Raw genomic sequence first — 23,857 nt, forward strand, 5'->3', positions numbered from 1 at the left:
TATTGTATTGCATTGTAGTGTTTTTGGCTAAATTTGGAATTGCAAATTAGCTGATAGTATTTCTGCTCTGTAAGGATAATTCACCAAACTAAAATGTTACAAATAACAAAAAGAGAAAAAGAAAAAACATGTAATAAAGTACATTAAGACAAGTTAATATATATGAACAAAGTGTTCTCATGACAAGACAAAGCTGTTTAGCACAAATGTCAGGTCAGAGCAACTTATTGCATATTTTAAATAGATTTATACAATTTATTAATTGTGACGTTCTGCATTCTGCAAAACTCAATCTATCCCTTCATCCTTCTGTGTATCCATTCATCCATGCTTTCATCCATACTTCTGTCCATCCATCTGTCTGTGTGCTGATCACTGTTGGAGAGGAATAATGGGGAAAGAGAAACACACTCACTCTCTCATAAGCAATAAACACTGTGTGCTGATAGATCAGTGGAACACAGTATAATATCTGTTTTCTGGGTAATGAAATAAAACTTTCACTTGAAAAACTTTCAATTGCTAATGAGACCCCGAAGTGAATGCAAAAAATGTTGAGGTTGGTGTTGAATAATTAAAACGTGTCCAATGAAATAATAATTTGCAATGCAGACATAATATTAGCTTGAGAAATAGATTTCATGAAAGAAGAATCAATGATAATTGTTAGACACCGGGGGCGCTTGCACCTGGAGCTTACAATATTTTATTGAACCTTGATGTTATGCAAGAGTTAGTTATTACAATCCACAGTGCAAGAATAGCTGGGCTACATGTTTTAATTGTGCAAATCAATTAATTGAGCAGGCTGTGTTTCCTGCAGAGACTCTTCATTCTTTAGGGGAATTATACTATCAGCTTTGCACATGATTACACCATCAGCACATTTTATTTTTAGATGCAAAAGAAGCCAAGATCCCAAGATAATGGTATTCTACAAAAACAATTTATATTCCATTGTGATTCCATTATAAACACAGCCCTCATTTATTTGCAGGAGAAAGATGGTTGAAAATGTTCATTCTGTTTCTTCTTCCTCCAACCATCACTCATTTCTTTACAGCAGTCAAACAGCAACTTATCCTGTGTTAACAAAACCACAAACCAGCCCTTTCCTCTGCTCTCTTAATGCTAACTCCGTCTCCATGGGACTCAATGAGGAATACATTAAAGTTTAGGTTAGTGTTAGGGCATTGCTATTTAGGATTACAGGATTATAGTTAGATACTTAGAGAAATCAGCATGTTTTATGCATATCAAAAAAATCATCAGACATTTGATTACCAGACAGTTCACCCAGAGAATCTTGGGGTTAATTGCTGTGCTTTTAGAAATCGTTTACTTAAAATTCTGTCATTATTTACACACCCTCATGTCATTCCAAACCATGGTTTTTCGCTGTGATTTTTTTTCTTCTGGAATACAAAAAGATAATTTTTTTAAAGAATATTTATGCAGCTGTCTTGCATACATATAAACTGCTTAGATGTAGCATTTATTTATTTATTCATTTATTTGAACTGTTATTGTACGGCAAAGAGCTTCAATAAAATTGTATTGTGTGTTCCAGTGAAAAAATATCATACAGATTTGTAAATAATGATCGAGATTTGACTACCCTTTAATTCCTTTACGCACATTGTGGGGACCAAATGTCTCCACAAGGATAGTAAAACCTTACATTTTTACTTTGTGCTTGTGGGGACAAAATTTCAGCTCTCATGAGAAAAACATTTATAAGTCATACTAAATTATCTTTGATTGATTGATTGATTGTAAAAACTCATGTTAAGGTTAGGGAACAGAATATAAACAACATTTTAAAAAATAAAACAGAAAAAAAGCAAAAACCCAGCATGTGTGTGTATACAAGATTTACTAAATAAAATTTGTATTAAAAACACCATATATGCAGTATAGTGGGGGAGTGCATGAATCAAATGGGATTCTTTCTTCTTTTCATTGAATTTCAATGAACAATAATATATGGATGCCTGTTCTCTCATGTATGGTCCATCTGATAATACTTCTATTATCAAGCTAATTTGTTTACCTATTATATTCTCGCTGTATATTCAAAGCACACACTGCTCCTCACCTCTGAGTCAGAGAGATTATTCAGAGAGTATTTATAGCTTATACACAAAGCAATTACTAAAAAATAATATTTGCACATGGCATGTCATGTAGAATGTAGTATGAGGTTAAGTACGTGAATGATGTCAAACAGATATATATAATTCAAAAGCAGTTATTTTTATTAGTATCAGAAGTCAATGAAAATTATGAAAGGGTCATTTCATTCAGAGACATTTCCCATCGACTGAATGGCATAACAGGCTGCTTTTAGACCTGATATGCAAATATGACCTCCTATTTGTATGCAAATTACCAGTGTATATTTGACATTGGCAAGCAATGTGTTTACATTTCCTGGATGTGCAATACTGCTATCATTTTACAGTATTAGCAGTCATCTATGTCTATACCGCTGAATAAACATGCCAATCAGATGACTTACACACCTTCCTTAACAAAAAACATGAGATCAGTGTAAAGTGATAAGCAAATACAATCTCAAATTTAAAGCACAGCATCTCAAACAAAACAATAACAAATACCCATAAAATGGAGTTTACAGGTTATGCGTGTCAAGAGATTGAACATTTCTAATGGAAGGTGTGATTTACATTTATGGTAGGTCTGCATGGTTGCTTGTCTATGATAATACTTCTATTATCAAGCTAATTTGTTTACCTATTATATTCTCGCTGTATATTCAAAGCACACACTGCTCCTCACCTCTGAGTCAGAGAGATTATTCAGAGAGTATTTATAGCTTATACACAAAGCAATTACTAAAAAATAATATTTGCACATGGCATGTCATGTAGAATGTAGTATGAGGTTAAGTACGTGAATGATGTCAAACAGATATATATAATTCAAAAGCAGTTATTTTTATTAGTATCAGAAGTCAATGAAAATTATGAAAGGGTAATTTCATTCAGAGACATTTCCCATCGACTGAATGGCATAACAGGCTGCTTTTAGACCTGATATGCAAATATGACCTCCTATTTGTATGCAAATTACCAGTGTATATTTGACATTGGCAAGCAATGTGTTTACATTTCCTGGATGTGCAATACTGCTATCATTTTACAGTATTAGCAGTCATCTATGTCTATACCGCTGAATAAACATGCCAAACAGATGACTTACACACCTTCCTTAACAAAAAACATGAGATCAGTGTAAAGTGATAAGCAAATACAATCTCAAATTTAAAGAACAGCATCTCAAACAAAACAATAACAAATACCCATAAAATGGAGGTTACAGGTTATGCGTGTCAAGCTTGAACATCTCTAATGGAAGGTGTGATTTACACGTATGGTAGGTCTGCATGGCTGCTTGTCTAGACCTGACCCCTGCAGATCCACACTCAGTGTGCTGCATGCACGGCCTAGTGTAAATGCACTCCCACTGTTCGGCAGAGACGGCGAGAACAAATCGATGTGTCTGTACAACATGTCCAAACCATGGAGTCACAACGGGGGGTCATCGTCACCGAAGACTTCCCACTGAAACATTAGATTTCCCCTTTAATTTCCAGTTATGTGGCATTTTAACCGTATACCAGCCTCCATCTTTCCCTGAGTTTGCCCATTCAACAGAAAATGGCTTAATTAACCACATGGCGGGGGGAGAAGACACAACAAAGAAGGAGGGTTGACTATTTGAAGACAGGTTGTTTTTGTTTTCATTGACTGCATTTGGAATGGAATTCTAGCATGCTACTTTCTGAATACTGTGCAGTATATAATGCTTGCTGTGTACTATTTTGAAATAATAGAAAAATAAAGCTTCTTTACTGGCATCTAAGCTAAAATCATGAAATTATCTAAATGGAATCATCTATGCCATGGTTAAACTGCCCATTACACAAAAGGTTCTTTATAGCGGAAAACAATTTTTTAAAGGAGCAATAGAATGCATTGATACAATATTTTAAATTGTTCTCTGATATCTACATAGAAGGTATGTGGCTTAGGTAAGGGCAAAAAATCTCCAGAAACGGTTTTGCATGTCCATTTACAACCCTAGGGTTTGTCTCTAGAATGAAATGGTCTGTTTTTACCTTATTTGGAAGGGTCATGAATAATAATGTTGAGTTCTGCTCTGATTGGCTGTTTCACAGTGCGGCTCATTTCAGTAGCTCACACAGCAGGAAGGAAACACAGGGAAAATATATATTTCAATACTTTCTCTCACAGTTATATCTTTGGGTAATTATACTGTATATAAAATGCAGGCATCAGGGAGCCGCTATTAATATGCGGGTATTGAAACTTATTTCAAATGCACGATCGCTTTTTACTTTCACTTTCGAGATTTGCGATCGCACGTGCTTTGTAATTGTATATAAAATGCAGGCATCAGGGAGCCGCTATTAATATGCGGGTATTGAAACTTATTTCAAATGCACGATCGCTTTTTACTTTCACTTTCGAGATTTGCGATCGCACGTGCTTTGTAATCTACAGCGGCAGTACTTACCACACATTTTACAAGATCAGATGCTAGTCAGTGGTGCTCAGGATCTGTAAATCATTCGCCATCCTCCTCAGTCATCTCTCCTTACTCTGTTTATGTGGTAAGTGAAATCTTATGTACTGTAATGTAACAGGCTACCGCTAGCATGCAGCTAATCATGTCCCTTTAGTGGCTCGCGTTTCTGAGAAGTGAACGGCAACACGGATGCGGTGCCACAATTCAGACCCCGGTGTTTCTTTTCTGTCTGGCCAGTGGTACATCATACAGATTTCTCTTCAGAGTGTTTGACATGCCTCGTTCCACTGTCACCGCATTGTCCTCCGAGTCGCTGAGGAGGTGCTGGCCATTCACCAAGAGATTCACCTCCCGAAGAACACATGGAGGCAGGGCTGGGCTCAAAATTCATGTTTTTTTTTATGTTAAACCTAAGCTATGTTGTAAATAGTTGTAAAAAAGTACTTTCAGTAATGTATAGAACAATTTGTTTTAATGTGTAAAAAAAAATTATTTACTGGTCAAAAAATATAAACGGATAGAAGAATGTTTTGTGAAAAAATTATAAGCTGCATTAAAAAATTTAACAATTTACATAATTACTTCTCTTTTATTTACACGTGAATATGCAAAACAAAAATACAAAATGTACAGAAAGTACTCAGGCTCATTTACAAATAAATTACGCTACAAAAATGAATAATGTATACAACTTATTCATTTAATTTTGAACTTGCATCACAAAAATAAACTACAGAAATTAGGTTGACAATGGGACATTTAAAAAAAACATATTGAAAAATTGTAATGTACCCATTTTTTCCCACTGTTTTCTCTTGCCTAATAGAGAATGGCTAATCATTTATTTGTTAACCATTTGTTATTGGAAATGGAACAAAAGCTGCCACTGGAGCGTTACCTTTGAAAAGGTATACCTTTGTACCTTATTTACTCATAAAGAGTTCATATTAGTACATATTAATACCTGAAGTGTACATAGTACCTAAAAGGTACATTTTAGTATGTTTTGAAAAGGTTCCACACCAGTGACAAATTGTATACCTTTTTGAGAGCATAGGCAGTGTATATAGGCCTACTATAATACAGTATACTTCAGCAATAGTAGTATGTTAGCGAACTTTGGTTTTGTGTGAATTGATCCCCTTTAGACTTTCTACTTAAAACCACCAAACATATCTCACACAGGAATCAATGTTGCCACTTGCTTGCTCATAGATTCCAACCCATCATGCCTCCATGTGCTGGCACTGTGAGACAAAATGGACTTATTCAATAACAAATTCAATAGATAATCAGCTTTAGAAGGATGCAGAGCACAGATTGCCACCATTCTTTTTGCTTTCCTCTATAGCCTGTCAAGGTAAATACGAAATAATCTCACTTACTCATGAAGACAGAATGCGAGAGCGAAATGCAGTTGCTTATATAGGTATTTTGTGAAGAAATGTTGAAGAAATACTCTCGGTTAGAGCCAGTATTAAAGCAAGCAGATGCATCATTCAGATCACGTCTGAAAGGAATCAAATCCGCAGTAATTTAGAAGACAGGATGTTGTTAACCACTTACATGATATCTGCCTTCCATTAAGAGTGAACTAAAAGTTAACGTTAAGAATTTGGTAATGCTGAATATCATACGAAAAGTTAACTGAGAAACAGCTGCACCCTTCCTTTCTATCTTAACCACATGTGGAATAGACGCATACGGGAATATTTCTCCAGTCAATGCTGGCAAGCTGTATCATTCCAAATAATGAATGCCATATGGCTGTGTGTACGGACACACCGCTGAAACAAAGGACAGTGAAGGAGAAAAACGTTTGTGACACAGAGCTATAATGCAATGTAAGCTAAATCTAGCATTACTGAAAGGATTAAAGAGCATGAAGAAACATAGCCTCATATCTAATGCACCAGGAGTCTGATGCAACACTGTAAATAATATGACCCACAGTCATCACTCTGTGGTCATTCTATATCTGCTTATTCAAGCTGAAAGGCTCTTGAATGCACTTGTCCTCTATCTTTTTTTCCATTATCTTAGCATTTAGTGTGACAATATTATTTTCCACCCATCTTGCACCTGACATCCCCTCTTAGGCTAATGCAGATGCGAGGTCTTTTGTAATTTTTCCAGAGTCTTAAATGTTCCATAGTGCAATTGACTTTCCTCTTTCTCTTGAATTTTCATCAACTAAAATAGACACGCGTGAATATATTGGGTTTCTCACACTCTGAAACACAGCGCCTGAGTGTTACCGAGGAGTTATATTCACCAGGAGAATTGCAGGAACACGTACGCTTGCACCTGTGCCTAATAGACCAAATTAGCACCTTGTCACATAAGACCGAATTTTTTGTGTGCATTTCCGCCTATCGCTGAAGGTGTAGAAAATAGGCAGTAATTAAGTCTATCGGCAAAGGGGGCCTTTATGAAATTAATTAGGTGTATCATAATAGGAAAAGAAAATTGTTAAATCATCTTCTTCTTGATTTAGTGGTGTGGAACCATGGCAGTGAGTCATACTGTATTAAGCAGGCTCCCACCATGTCAAGAGTAGAGAAACAGTGTACTATTATCACAACCGTTTGATACAATAAAAAACATATGTATTCATCTTTATATTAGGGTGACCATATTTTAGTTTTCCAAAAAGAGGACAGTGGGGGGTGGGGTTCGTGGGCGGGGGAAGGAGGCAGGGTTTCGCCTAACATGGTATACGTAGCAAGGTTTTTTTTGTTTGTTTGCTTGTTTTGTTTTCAGAATAAATGAAAAGAAAACAAGTAGATAGAATAGAAAAAGAATAGGGAATGCTAGTGTTAGAGGCTCATTTTTAAATAAAAATAAAACAAGTCAATAGAACAGAAAAATAATAGATAATGCTTGTGTTAGAAGGTCATTATTTATAATAAATAAAAAGAAAACAAGTAGTTAGAATAGAAACAGAATAGAGTGCAAATGTTAGAGGGTCAAGTTTATTTAATTAAAAAACAAGCAGATACAATTAGAATTAGCATTAGAATAAAGAGTGCTAGAGTTAGAGGGTCAAATGAAGATTAAAGAAATGCATTTTCAGCCGTTTCTTGAAAATGATTAAACTCAGCTTCATTCCACCAGGAGGGAACAGTTAATGAAAAAGTCCATGAAAGTTTTATCACAGGTTGAACTTGAATGCAAAATATTTCAATACAGATATTTCAGTCAAATGTAATTTATGCAATATTTTAAACCTTTAACCCACTTGGGAAAATAAACCCATGGCAACAGTTTAAAAGTAGCCCAATTCTGTGGAAAAAACCCTACATCCAACAAGAGCTGCAGGAGTCAGATTTGACTGATCACAGGTCGTGAATAAGGAGACCATGCTGGAGTATTTGCTACTCAACAGATCCTGAGCTCACTGACAAATATCTGATGTGCAAGATGTGCCCTTTACACAGAGTGCATGTGATCGCGAAATTGAAATTGAAAGTGAAAGTGAACAGCGCATACGCTCATTCAAAAGAGATTTAAATACTCCGCATCCTGAGAGCGGCTCCCTGATGTGCCAAAATTATACACAATATTAGAATGTTTAAAGGAGTGGACATGAAAATCGCAGGAGCGAAACACATGTTGCGGGAGCAGGCGGCAATGGTCAGAAATTCAGTGGGAGCGGAATAAAGAAAACAGCACAATCCCGGACATTTGGGGCGATTAAGAAATCCCGGCCTGACACATTTTTTTAGGTCCAAAAAGAGGACATGTCCAGGAAAAAGAGGACGTATGGTTACCCTACTTTATATTAGCTCATGAAGTTTATTTTAGTTTTGGTGCACATAAAAAAAGATAAGAATTTTCATTTCAGACAGAGCAGTGCTGTTTTCTGTTCAGTCCTGCAATTGCAAACCCTCTTGACCATTTCCATTTTTTGGTGCCAGTCTCTGGGTGAATCTGTCCTCAGACTGGACTGTTTGCTGTTATGCTTGTTTAAAAAAGCATATACAATCTTTATATATATACAGGGCCGCATTAACCATTGGGCTAGGCGGGGCTGAAGCCCCGGGGCCCGAGCAAGGAGGGGGCCCGTGATTGTCTGTGGAGTAGATTGATGGACATCGGTAGCACCGATCGCCAAAGCCCCACCACGCCCCTCACTTTTTAAGTGCTATTATTCAGTGGAGTTTTCCGTTAATTCCATGCATTACCATTAGAGATTAAAACGTCATATTTGAATTTGTTTTACCAATCAAATGCATTGTAACGAATCAGCTCATGAGGAAATATGAATAATTAACCATAACTAGTTATAATTAATTATGAATATTTTAGATCCGCTGTAGATATTTAGCTGACCTCTCAGGGTCAACTGTCTTGTCAATTCTAAGAACGTTAATTTCCTGGTTAAGGGAAATAACTTTCTTACTGTACAATTCTACAAAAGCTTGTAGCATAAATCTGCATGATTAAGTGACTCCAGTTATAAGCAAACAATGAACCACGTCAAGTGTGATACAAGTAAGGTTTTATTAACTACATAAACACTTTTAAGGTCCCACAGTTAACAGTGCATGTCAGAGCACAAACCAAGCCATAAAGTCCAAGGAATTGCCTGTAGATCTCCGAGACAAGATTGTATCAAGGCACAGATCTCGGGAAGGATACAGAAAAATTTCTGCTGCATTAAAGGTTTGCAGAAGCATGTAGTCTACGTTACTCTTAGTGGAAGATGTTTGAAACAACCAGGGCTGCGTTTCCTAAAAGCATTGTAAGCTTAAGTTGATTGTAGCTCCATTGGTTTCAATGGGTATGTTCAGAGCAATCATAAGCATACTGATTTTAGCTCAAATTCTGAAGTTAAGCCACTTTTTTGATCAAAAATTATGAGGTTGCTGTCACAAAAAGTGCCCATTTCAGGCTTTAGTATAGCAAAAGTGTGAGATTTTATGTAACTTTTATATTTACAAATACTGAATTAGTGTGAGGGACATCCCATTAATAGGAAAATGTTGATTTCATTACAAATACATTTTATAAACATATTCAGAGAGCTCCCATAGTGTCCATAACGGGGTTGAAGACTAATAGTGCCCATATCTTAAAATAATGACCAATAATAATAGGGATTTGATGCCTGAGGTGGGAAAATATGTTTTTCTGGAAGTTAAATATGTCATTAATGTTGTGGGGTGTTCAGAAAAGTAATACTTTTGGGTAAAAAATCTAAAAATGTGAAAGCCCAAATCGTACCGGTTTCGTGGAATGACTCAGCTATAGTGCTTTTTGTGTTTAAACGCATTTTAATCATTTTGGTTTAAAAACTAATTGAACTGTTCAGGGACATTAAGCAGTGGGGCAGAATTAATTTTGGCAAATGCGTGCGTTAAGACGGTTTCTGACACTTGCTCGTACAGCGCCTGACTAAACTAAGAGTAATTTTTCGCGCCTTGTTAAACTTTCGAATGCATATAGTTATGTGTCAAAATGCCTGTCAGTTATTTGTGTCTTAAATGAACATTAATAGTTAAAGATAAAGCATGTGCACTAGTTGGCTATTATGCGATACTGGCATTATATGATGAGATTTTAAAGGGATATTCACCCAAAAATTTAAATAATGTCATCATTTACTCAGTTTCAAGTTGTTCTGAACCTGTATACATTTCTTTGTTCTCCTCAACATAAAAGAAGATATTTTGAAGAATATTCGTAACCACCAGAATGTTTCTGGTCCCTGTTGACTCCAATAGTGTTTTTTCCCCCTCCATACTATGGAAGTCATGGGGGCACAGACATTGTTTGGTTACCAGTATTGTTACAGATATATAGAAGACTATTCAGTCTTTGTAGTGTATTTATTTTATACAATCTTATTTGCTTTAATTGCTTTAAGTGTTTGTAGGTCAATTTAGTTGTTCTATTGTAATTCATTCAGTTTGTTTTTACATAGGCTAGTATTTTTATTTTTTATTTTGAGATATTGGAATTGGTAACAAGAATTAGGAAACTTTGATTGGATAAAATATATATATACTGTATATACACACACACACACACACACACATTATTCAGCTTCCCCCTCCATACTATGGAAGTCATGGGGGCACAGACATTGTTTGGTTACCAGTATTGTTACAAATATATAGAAGACTATTCAGTCTTTGTAGTGTATTTATTTTATACAATCTTATTTGCTTTAATTGCTTTAAGTGTTTGTAGGTCAATTTAGTTGTTCTATTGTAATTCATTCAGTTTGTTTTTACATAGGCTAGTATTTTAATTTTTTATTTTGAGATATTGGAATTGGTAACAAGAATTAGGAAACTTTGATTGGATAAAATATATATATACTGTATATACACACACACACACACACATTATTCAGGAAGGATTAAAGGGATAGTTCACCCAATAAATGAAAATTCTGTCATTAATTGCTCACCCTCACGTCGTTCCAAACCTGTAAGACCTTCGTTCATCTTCTGAACACAAATTAAGATATTTTTTATGAAATCCGAGAGCTTTCTGACCCTGCGTAGACAGCAAGGGTACTACCACGTTCAACCACGTTTTTTTGTGTGCAAAAAAAGTAAAATAACGACTTTGTTCAACAATTCTTCTCCTCCGCATCACCCAAACGCCATTTTAGAGAGTACCACGTGTGTGCTTTCCTCTGAACGTAAACAAGGCACAGCACATGCGTGTTCTGCATCAGCAGTACCATGCACTGCGTCTTGTTTACATTCAGAGGAAAGCACACGCATGCATCATTTTTCTGCACACAAAAAGTATTCTTGTAGTTTCATAAAATTACAGATGAACCACTGATGTAACATGGACTATTTTGTCGATGTTCTTGGTACCTTTCTGGACCTTGAATGTGGTAGGACCGTTGCTGTCTATGCAGGGTCAGAAAGATCTCGGATTTAATCAGAAATATCTTAATTTGTGTTCCGAAGATGAACGAAGGTCTTACAGGTTTGGACATGAGGGGGAGTAATTAATGACAGAATTAAAATTTTTGGGTGAACTATCCCTTTAAATGGATCAAAAATGACAAAAACAAAATTCTAAAATACATTTGACAAAATGTTCTTATTTCAAATAAATGCTGTTCATAAAATAAACGGAAAACAAAAAAGAATAATTGTTTTCAACATTGATGAGAAATTCAACATTGCTAACATTGCTAAGAAATGTTTCTTGACTACCAAATCAGCATATTAGAACAATTTCTGAAGGATTATTTGACAATAAAGACTGGAGCAATAAATGCCAAGTTACGAAACTCTAGATGGCGCAGGGTAATGGATCCTTAACGCAAACTGTTGATATTCAAAGTGTTAAACTACTTGGCACAAGCTGATCGGTTCATGTTGCATACACAGCCAATGAGCTTACTGCTTTACATTTAAATGGCTGGTTAGCATTCACTTTGCAGCATGCTTTCAGAGTTCCTCTGAAACCCTCCACCTTCCCCAGCTCCACCTGCATAGATCTGCTATTAGTTATTATATATGCTGTTTGTGCAGCAGCAGCATGTCTTAAATACTCACCGCAGTGTATCAACATATGTATTGGCACTGGCAGTAGCAAGTTCCACTACTTGTTTTGCAGCAGCAGCAAACATCTACAACAACAACAATAACCAACAGCAGCAACATAGCAGATTCCGCCAATACCAAATACATTAACACCGTCTTATCCATTATATTGCTAAAATCTTCAGAGAGTTGAAAATTCAGCTTTGCATCAGAGAAATAAAAACTCTTTTCTTTTTTTTCTCAAATAAATGCAGCCTTGGTGAGCCTTTGTTTATCATGGTCAAAACACACACACAGCCATATGTCATATAAAAACTGTCTGCCATTTTTCATTTATAGAAAATGAGAATGGAAATTTCAGTGATATATTGATCACCACACTGGCAATGTTCCCAGTCCCCCGAAGCAACCAGACATAAACACGTAAACCCACAATAAAAAAGACACACAGTAAATGTTTTTATTATTGTGATTTTCTCAAAGCAAGACTGCAATACCCATAAGGATATGAAAGAATAACAGAATAAAGGTAGCTTGGAGAGCTTTATAATCTGGTGAATGAGAAATGCTGACCTATTATTTTCCTGAAGGTCCCTCTTGTGTCCATTGGGCTGAGAAGGCCACGTGCGAATGGATCTTTGGTTCAATTGATCTAGTGGAAAAAAAAATATATATAAAAAAATATATATATATATAAAGAGTTAATTTGTGGCCCCGAAATGAAACACTAACATCTGAGGTCACCTCTCTTGCACTCGAGAAACACATTAGACATTCTCATGCATGAGGCAATTCACTTTTCTGTTTATAGAGAGGCACATGTGGACCAGAAAAAAATGAAAATCATTGAATCACACAGATCTTTCTTGCCTCCTCCCCCCATCTCTCTATATTTCTCCCCCCAAATCCTCTTGAAGAGGTCACCAACATCTTGATCCATCTTAAAATGATAGTCCCAGCTGTAACAGTACTCTATAGACCAAACAGACTTGATTAAGTTATGCAAATTTATTAATTGAAATCCCAGACCATCCTGACATTCCACTTGAACCTGGTCTATTGAAAGGAAAAGCATTCCTTATGATGGATGGAAATGTGTTTTGCCATTTGAAAAAAGTTATTAAATGAGGAATGAGATTTCAAATCTGAAAAAATACTCAGAATAAAGGCCTGTTCTGATTGTTTTGATATACTTCACAGCCTCAACGTTATACATTTGATTATTCACATCTGAAAATATCTCCAGTTTTTTTTCTGCTTCTCTTTTGTGTTTTTATTACAAATCTCTTCACAGCGGTAGTTGCTAATCCACATGAACTGTGATTTATGGCCTGCACAGTTCTGAAAGATCTCAATGTCTTCCTCCATGAATACTGACCCACGTGCTGGTGACCTGCGGACTCAACATGCCTGGACCTGCTCTGACGCTCATGAAATCAAGCAATCTGGTCAGGACCAATATATCGGTTTGATGACTTTGTGGGTCCGATAGCTATCAACCACAGTTCAACTCAATAAAAAGCACCTCCACTGTATCTGTTTACACATTGATATGAGTGCAGAGTTGCTATGGTTACATTGGCTGTAACAATATCTCTTCAGTGTTTGTTTTCACATTTGCTGTATTATGTTTATGTTTTATTATTATTTTCCATCATGTCATGCACAGGTCAACAGTTCGAGAATGCTAACATGCTCGAAATTCAACAGGCAACTCATTGAAAGTCAAGAGCAAAACAATATACAGATTGAGCAGAGATAAACATTTGTGGAAAATGTTATAATATAAAAAAAAAAAAAATCTGATTTAATGACTCTAATAATGTCCAGCAGTATAAACAAAGTATATATATATATATATATATATATATATATAAATAATTATTTTAAAAATATTACAAAATATAAATAATATAGTTAATAAACACACGCACATATACTTAAATATAGTGAATTAATTTTTGACTTTATAGGTTTTTAAAAGATTAATATTTGAAAACTACTAAACCTATAGAGACACTCGTAAAAATATACTGCAATCATTTATTTTTAATTATGCACAATTATTTATTTATTTATTTTAAGAATTTTAGCCTCTTAATAAGATTTTCTTTATTACATCTTCTGGCCAATTACAAACATTTCTAAACATTTAATCTAATCGAATTAATTTCTAATTATATAATCTAAACATTTTTATTTAAACCCCACAAAAAACGACTAAATTCATTTTAATTCAAAAACAGAAAACGTGTTCCTCACAGATGAGAAGAAACCAAAGACTGTCTGTACGAACTGCATTTAAATATACAGTATCTTTAAATGACAAAATATTAATCACATCATTCACCATATAGACAATATTTTGGCTTTTGCGCCTGCATAGAGCTCATCTCTATGGTAAACAGCGCCCTCTTAAGGTTACCGAATCAACATACTGCCAAACAAAACAGCCAGCTGCCAGACTCAAGAGAACCAACACATGAGCACATAACACATATGCACACACAATATTTTTGACTTTTATATACATGAAGTAACTCAAAAAATCTGTCATTCGCATGCATGACATGCACACAGATCTCATATGATTGCTGTTGTGATGTTCAGGTGCAGCGAGAAGACAGAGCCATGCAGTTTGTTTTCACTTAATTAAACATGAGATGGAGCTTTTTTTATATTTCCCTCCGTTTTCCCATGATCTTAATTAGTCACCCACACATGGATCTGAGAGGATTTGTATCTTTAGGAGGATTCATGAAATCTCCACATGAAAGTTTAGTGACACTTTCATCAGAAATGTTACAATCGTGAGACCTGTGAATGAACACAAAGGGTTAAAAGGAAAGCAGATCACTGTTTAATCCTCATTGAAACCTTTAAAAAAAAAGAGCTGGTGGAGTGGTGTATAAAGCTAACTAAAAGTAAGTGATTGCAATTGCTCCACCTTTATTTTGCATTTTAAATCTATATGATGGCATCCATTCATTGAGTCATGTGTGCATGGTATTTTTATATATGCACACTTAAAACACCTGCTGGACTGAATGCTAAGGGCTCTTGAATAAATTTAAGATCAAGATTTTTCACTTGAACTCTAGTGGCTACATACAATCAGAAAAATCTCTTTTTTCTATTTGACTTCTCCAAGCCCTCCTGGGACAATTTCCAAAGATCAAGTTTGATATATTTCCAAGCCGCATGAATAAACATTACAGCATATATGAAATATATTTAAAATCCAGAGCTGAAGTTCATAATCCCCTTGCACATTGAATACAGTGTTTACCTATTCCACTGAGCTTTAGCAGAGTCTGCCTGTTATCAATCTGCATTTCCTAAGCCTTAAATTCCCACCCTTGTTCTCATCACTGTGCCTAAGAATCCAGATTATGAAGTCACTACCCTCCTTTGAGTATCAGTATAAAAAAACAGAATGTGAGAAGGAGGAAAATCACTCAAACTCTAAAAAAGGAACATTTTCAGCAGAGACATCCCTTTTTTTGACACATTTAGATAAACCGCTGGAAGAGCATAAAATATGCCGCCATGGCAAAGAGGGCTGTAAATGTGGTGCTGCAGTTCAATTCAATTTTGCAGCTGACCTGGTCAAAAGGGTCATAAGACTTCACAGTTGGAGAAAATCACTTTGACTTGGCATTCAGGCCGGTTTTGACCTTTTACTGTAGAAACTGAAAATCAAACATTTTCATAACACTGCAGACATAAAGTGGACTCTAGGGCTTTCTAGACATTGAAAAGCCAATGTCTTCACTCTGTAGCTCTGCAGCTTGATGAATGCAAAGGGTCTGAATACTTAGGACCATGTGATATTTCAGTTTTTCTTTTTTAATAAATCTGCAAAAATGTCAACAATTCTGTTTTTCTGTCAATATGGGGTGCTGTGTGTACATTAATGAGGAAAATTTTTTTACTTAAAATGATTTTAGCAAATGGCTGCAATATAACAAAGAGTGAAAAATTTAAGGGGGTCTGAATACTTTCCGTGCCCACTGTACATTTTATGCATTACATAACAGATAATTTCATAAACATACTAGGGCTCTGTTCCAAATCTTAGAGCATTGCCTTGCTGTCTACTACCTTCACAGGAAGCTATTTACTAATAAGCAGCACAGAATCTCACAAGTAAGCAATTGGGATTGCTCTGCATATGCAACAGGTCTGCGCATCCGTGATTTTGCCAAGTAAGACATGTTCCTGGATCAACATGTTTTGTTGATCCTGAAACAACATCCTGTCCAAAAACCCTACCCATAACTTATCCTTAAAATCAGAGGGAAATGATTGGTGAATAAGAATGGTGTAGAAGCCCCTAACCCTTGTTGTAGCTCAGCCTAAACTTGACTTTTACTGTAAACCTGTCCCTCAAATCTGATTGGTTGATTGGAATGTTTTTTCCAGGATCAACACTGATGTTGATCCAGAAACATGTTGGTAAAATTACGTTCACCGGCCCGAAAGATGTACACTAGGTAATCTCTCATCTAGCGTATACATATTAGAAGGCTATTTTGTCTGCCAGTTTCAGAGCATAGTAGTTCTTGAATAGAATAGTTCACAAGTCCATAAATTGGGACACACCTAAAAGAGCTTGTTAGCATATTGCTAAGTTAACAAAAAATAAATAATAAAATCTCAAATAACCATAAAACTACACAGAAAACTCACACAAATATTGGGTATAACCTATATAAGTATTTAATTGTATTTTACAATTCTACATGTTATCCACAGCCATATCACCCTACAGCCCAGGACTGGTTGCCCACTGAAGCTAAGCAGGGTTGAGCCTGGTCAGTACCTGGATGGGAGACCTCCTGGGAAAACGAGGTTGCTGTTGGAAGGGGTGTTAGTGAGGCCAGCAGGGGGTGCTCACCCTGTGGTCTGTGTGGGTCCTAACGCCCCAGTATAGTGATGGGGACACTATGCTGTAAAAAGCACCGTCCTTCGGATGACGTTAAACCGAGGTCCTGACGCGCTGTGGGTTTCTCATTTGCATAACATTCTGCAGAAGTTCACTCGGATCACCGCGGCCGCTGTCGAACACAAATCAGTCCGTGTGAATGAGATCAGACTCACGAAACTTCCTCATTCGAGATCAAAATAATAGATGAAAAAAGCTCAACTGGATTTAAAATGAACATCGGATTCATTGGAGCCTCTCTTAGACGGCAGCTCACTAGGAACACAGTCAGTAACGCACTAGAAGTGTAGAATATGACTCTTTTAGCCCTGATGTCTTGTTCCAAATCTGGATTTTCTTTTTCCTGAAAATGCATTGAACTTAAACTTACTGGCACTGCTCAGACAGAGTAGAACACCCCCCCCCCCCCCCCCCCAAATGATTGTAAACCTCTTTGGGTGTACAACAATAAAGCGCTATATAAATGCCTCATTCATTAATTTTAATCATGACAACTCTCAGAATATGATGGATATGATAATGTTAATGTATTTGGTCTTGGTGGAATTGATCTGCTACGCTGCTGCTGCTGTTGGTTATTTCTGTAGTAGTAGATTATTGCTGCTGCTGCAAGCAAGTACAGGAACTTACTACTGTCAATGCATATGGTGATACGGTGCCTTGAGTATTTAAGACATACTGCTGCTGCACAAATAGCATATAAAATAACCCGTAGCACATCTATACAGGTGGAGCTGGGGAAGGTGGAGGGTTTCAGAGAAACTCTGAAAAGCACACTGCAGGAATTTCTAGTGAATGCTAGCCAGCCATATAAATGCAAGGCAGTAAGCTCATTGGCTGCATATGCAGCATGAACAATCAGCATTTATGTAACAACATTTCTCACACTTTCTCTGCCATCTTGAATGGAATTTTTCACAGTGCATTATATGGGATTACTTTCTTTCTGAACTTAGACTTCCCTTCTATTCTCCTCCCAAAATCTGCCCTTTCCAGGTCATCAATGTATTTATCTGTGAGGAGAAGGGGAAAAAAATCAGTTAATCTGGTACACTGGTTTCAATTGCACCTTACATTACATATTTTCAAATATACCATCAAACCAGTGCATAGCTGAAACAATTGCTGAATCTATTCAATGGACACAAAGACCATATATAGAGTGTATTGAGAGGGAGCTGTTAACTGCATACCCTATTACTAATGGTTATAACTTTATAACACAACAATAAATAGCCCACACAAGTAACTCTCTTTAACACGGCGAACACCAAATACTATGATTTCCACCATGCAGAAAACGCAAACGGAATTACAAAATCCAGTCATATACAGTGGAAGGTCACAAAATTTGGCCTGTACAATGAATCAAATTGTAATATGGAGAATTGTTTCTAAACAGATTCTAAATGTTAGAAATGTATTGCTGAAAACACGTTACAAAGACTGAATTATGTAGTAGTGAATTGTGGCATTAGAGCGTTAAACAGTTTTTCACAATATTTGTGTTCAGGATTGTCTCAGCGGGGCTAAAATCATGACTCAATGACACAAAGGAACAACTGAACAGCGCATTAGCGGTTCACCCGCTCGATCATAAATTACTGTCATTACCCTTAGTTACTACAGCTTACAGTTTGCTAGCTAGCCTATTTGACGAAAACCGCTCCCTATCCAATATAGTGCACTTTATCGGGCGTCAGCCATTTTGTATGGGATTACATTTGTGCCAATTAAAATGAATGCAATTTTCAAGAAACTTATGAAAATATAAATTTGAACAACTGAACAGCGCATTAGCGGTTCACCCGCTCGATCATAAATTATTGTCATTACCCTTAGTTACTACAGCTTACAGTTTGCTAGCTAGCCTATTTGACGAAAACCGCTCCCTATCCAATATAGTGCACTTTATCGGGCGTCAGCCATTTTGTATGGGATTACATTTGTGCCAATTGAAATGAATGCAATTTTCAAGAAACTTATGAAAATATAAATTTAAACTGAAAAAAAATTAAATGCAGGCAAAATCTTTGACTTTGTTTTTAATACACTGCATGTTTTGCAACTGTTTTCTCTTATTTCATAAGCTGATCTGTACTTACAAATGCGCTTCCAGAGTTTTTATTTACGCTTCTAAAGTTTTCGTTTACGCTTCAGAAGTTTTTGTTTATGCTTCTAAAGTTTTTTGTTTACGCTTCTGAAGTTTTCGTTTATGCTTCTAAAGTTTTCGTTTACGCTTCTGAAGTTTTCGTTTACGCTTCTGAAGTTTTCTTTCGCCATTCTGACACAAATCTCTCGTGGGGGCGTGGCTAGCAGCAGTGTGTTCTCATTGGCTACTGTGTTTTTGATTGACAGCTTCTTGACCTGGAAGTGAAGGCGTCAATGTTGCCTTGCCAGTGTGGATGTGAGCGTCTGTTAGTGGCTTCCAATTTCATTTTAGTGATATAAAGTTAGGAGTTTTGCTTTTGAATTCAATCTGTATTTATCTGTTGCTACTACTCTGTCAACATAAGCTTTTAGGAGCGCGAGGAATCAAACGCGAGAGAAAAAGAAGGTCATATTGAGGTTTAATTATTAAAGTACTTTATTTAATACTGGAAATATTGTATAATGTCCAATGTTCTTGTAGGATATTTGTTTATTGCTCATGATTCTTTTGCATTGTAGGGTCTAATTAGGTTGTGCCGTTACATTTAAAATACTATATGTGTGATATATTCAGACGTCAAGAAAGTCTCTCTCCAACCAGGCAATCAAGCTCATTTTATTACATATTCCACACAAAGAATGTTCTTGCAGCTAAATGTTTTTATCATGCTAATCATTTTGTTTAGTTATTTTATTTAGTTACCATTATTATCTAACGTTTAAAGTTGGAAATACATTTTAACAATCATCGACTCTTTCAAGTGTGAATTTTATAAACCAGTTTTAATGAATGTAAATGAAAATATTAATTAGTTCAAATAAATGTACATTCTTTATTGTCACTATAGCATATACAGAAGTATCAAAGTCTTGGATGCAATTATGTTGTGACAGGAAAGACCAGAATCCACTGCATAGTATACATGTAATGCACAGTATTCTCATAATTTACATTACTACACAAAATGCACAAGAACATAATATACAGATTATGTTCACAATTCATAATATGTTTTAAACTGCAATGATCCTTTCAACAGTTCCTGTTACAGTATAAGTTACAAAACCTTATAGAAAAAAATCTCTAATTTACTCACCTTCATGCCATTCCAGATGTATATGACTTTTTTTCTTGACATAAACACAAAGATATTTAAGAAAATAATCCATCTCTGAGAATCCACATAACATAAGTTAACCCATGCACGTATGAGAGTTGATCGGAAGTGATTGTTAATAATCAAAAGTTTTAATTATTAGTGTTTTTCTTATCTGTTGTTTCACTTCAAAAGATATTGATTCAACCATTAAGGTCAGATGGATTACTGGCACGGTAGCTGTGTGTGGTTTTTAAAGGGGTCATATGATGCTTTTTTAAAGATCATCATTTTGTGTATTTGGTGTAACAGAATATGTTGACATGCTTTAATGTTCAAAAAACACATTCTTTTTCAAATACTGTACATTATTGTAGGTCCTCTATGCCCCGCCTCTCTCAAATGCTTCGTTTTCTACAAAGTCCCTCCTTCCGACAAGCGCAGTCTGCTCTGATTGGCCTGACCCAGTGCATTGTGACTGGCCAAACACCGCAAGCACTCGTCGGAAACGTAACGCCCCTTACCATTATCGCGAGCTTCATCTTTCAAAATAAATGTAAAGACAGAGCCCGAAAGGTAACACTCCAAAGAGAAAGGAAAACTTGAAATCGCATCATATGACCCCTTTAATGTATCTTTAGGACTCACAGAGATGGATTATTTGCCTAAAAATCTTAATTTGTGTTTACCTGTCCAGTCGAAACAAAGTAATGTGCATTTGGTACAGCATGAGGGTGAGTAAAAGATGAGAGAATTTTTATTTTTGAGTGAACTATCCCCTTAACAATCATATGCTGTTGGCATGCTAATTCAAGATCAGCATAGACTAATACGAATAAAGTGCAACCTCTTGTGTACTTGTGAACTGTGTTTGTTTTAATCTAGAGCTCCAAAGAAATTAAAATATTTGCATAATATTAGGTGTCTGAAGATCAAGATCCCAGTCATTCAACGGTGAAGTTATATATATTAGTATTAACTTAGTACTAAATACCTCAAAATTATGCAAAATGTATCATCTGTAATACCCTTGTGTAACCATTAGATGGCTGTGTAGCCCTATATATCCATGACTGTGTATACCCTAGTTACTGGAAACTATTTTCAGTCATAATTATTTGCATGCATTAGGATTTGCCCGAAATACCCCGAAATATTCATCTGAAGTGACCATTTTTGCATTATTATTACAGTCAAATCTGGACACAGAAAAAGCATGGTAAAAAGGCTTTACATTGCTAAAGTTGACAGTGCAGTGATTGACAGTGCGCTTGTAAAATGGCATCGGTCATTGTCAGATACAGTACATTTAGTACTGTACATTATGTGCTGGGGGGAAATATGAACTAATCAAAGCAAATATGATCCAATTGAAGACTGTAACGGTATGTAGATAACCAGGTCCTGTAATGATTGGGCTAAATCAAGAAAACTTACCGCAAGTATCCTGATAACAACGATGATTGATGATAATGATGATGAAATCATTCGTCTGTGCTATTCCTAAGAAATCATCTCAACAATGTAGTGTAGCAGCAGATAAATACTGATAAAATAATATAGATATTTATATATGTTTTTATATCATTAAAATGAAATTGGAAGCCGCTAACAGATGCTCGCATCCACACTGGAAAGGCAACACTGTCAAGAGTCAAGAAGCTGTCAATCAAAAACACAGTAGCCAATGAGAACACACTGGTGCTAGCCCCGCCCCCACGAGAGATTTGTGTCAGAATGGCGAACGAAAACTTCAGAAGCGTAAACGAAAACTTCAGAAGCGTAAACGAAAACTTCAGAAGCGTAAACGAAAACTTCAGAAGCGTAAACGAAAACTTCAGAAGCGTAAACGAAAACTTCAGAAGCGTAAACGAAAACTTCAGAAGCGTAAACGAAAACTTCAGAAGCGTAAACGAAAACTTCAGAAGCGTAAACGAAAACTTCAGAAGCGTTAACGAAAATTTCAGAAGCGTAAACGAAAACTTTAGAAGTGTAAATGAAAACTTCAGAAGCGTAAACGAAAACTTCAGAAGCGTAAACGAAAACTTCAGAAGCGTAAATGAAAACTCTGGAAGCGCATTTGTAAGTACAGATCAGCTTATGAAAGAAGAGAAAACAGTTGCAAAACATGCAGTGTACTAAAAACGAAGTCAAAGATTTTGCCTGCATTTATTTTTTTTTCAGTTTCAAAGACATTTTATTCCGTTTCAATTTATATTTTCATAAGTTTCTTGAAAAATTACATTAATTTTAATTGGCCTTAATTTTTTAGTGCTGTACGAATTCTGAGTGAACGACTTCATTCCCTACATTCGTTCACTACTGTTTACCCACAATGTATTTTGTTTTTGAGTGTACAACCGATGTACAATCGCTGAAGCACTATTTCCCACAATCCAATGCGGAGAACCGACAAGCTAGAAAAGAGAGCAGGAGCGAGGGAGTGAATTTTGAACATGTGTTAATGTGTTTATTTTTGCTGACAGTATTTTAAAAGAATTGAATGATTATGAACATATAAGCATTACACAACAAATTAATAATATACCATCAACAAAACCACAAATCTGACCCCGAGGTATGTATAATTACAATATAAAGTCATTTTAAGTGTTATTGCTATTAATGTTTTTTTCTAAAATAAGGTAGCCTACATGAAAAAAAGCTAGGCCTATAAAAGTACATATGACAAAGATGTTTTTGCAAAGATGTTTTTTCGTTCACTCCTTCCCATCTAGTGCACTCAACTGCCATACACTATAGGGATTAGTGAACGAGTGAACGAGTGAGCGATTTCATACACAGCTTTCCCGCAAGTGGGCGTGGTTTCAGCACTGACAGCGGACACGCCCCCAGCGTTTGAGAGTAGAGAATCATGCTCAAGATTTTAATAACTTATTTTATTTACTTGGCGGGTTTTTCATCATTCAAATTTGGCTGGGTGGACTTTAAAAAAGACTGCTATTTAAACATGATGTTTGCTTGTTCACTTACTTGAATTGTTAATTTTATATATTGATTATATTACCACTATTTTGAAATCACAGTGTATTCTATATTCTATGTACTCCTGGCAGTAAAATAAGCCTCTATAAACCTATATAAAGGTCCAGTCATGAAAAGAAAATATGTTTTGATATACTGAAAAACTGGCAGAATCTAAAAAAATACTGATAGAGATTTTTGGTCATACTTAGAAGTAACCCTGGGTACATTTCCTCAAAAAAATATGTTTTGATATACTGAAAAACTGGCAGAATCTAAAAAAATACTGATACAGATTTTTGGTCATACTTAGAAGTAACCCTGGGTACATTTCCTCAAATGTGTGTGTGTGTGTGTGTGTGTGTGTGTTTAATAAAAAATAAGCCAGCAACACAAAATGCAGGATAGTTTCCTTGACTATACATTTCTTTGAATGAGAGTCCACAACCCCAAACTGACCCCAAACCTCTCATTTATTGATTCCCTTATCTAAGAAAACAATTCTCAAGATCCTTCTTCTTGCCAGTTGCAACTCCTTGTCCTCATCTGCTCCACATATATATATTTTTTTTATAAAA

Source organism: Sinocyclocheilus grahami, unplaced genomic scaffold, assembly GCF_001515645.1.
Source record: "Sinocyclocheilus grahami isolate Dianchi unplaced genomic scaffold, SAMN03320097.WGS_v1.1 scaffold337.1, whole genome shotgun sequence".
Taxonomy (NCBI): domain Eukaryota; kingdom Metazoa; phylum Chordata; class Actinopteri; order Cypriniformes; family Cyprinidae; genus Sinocyclocheilus; species Sinocyclocheilus grahami.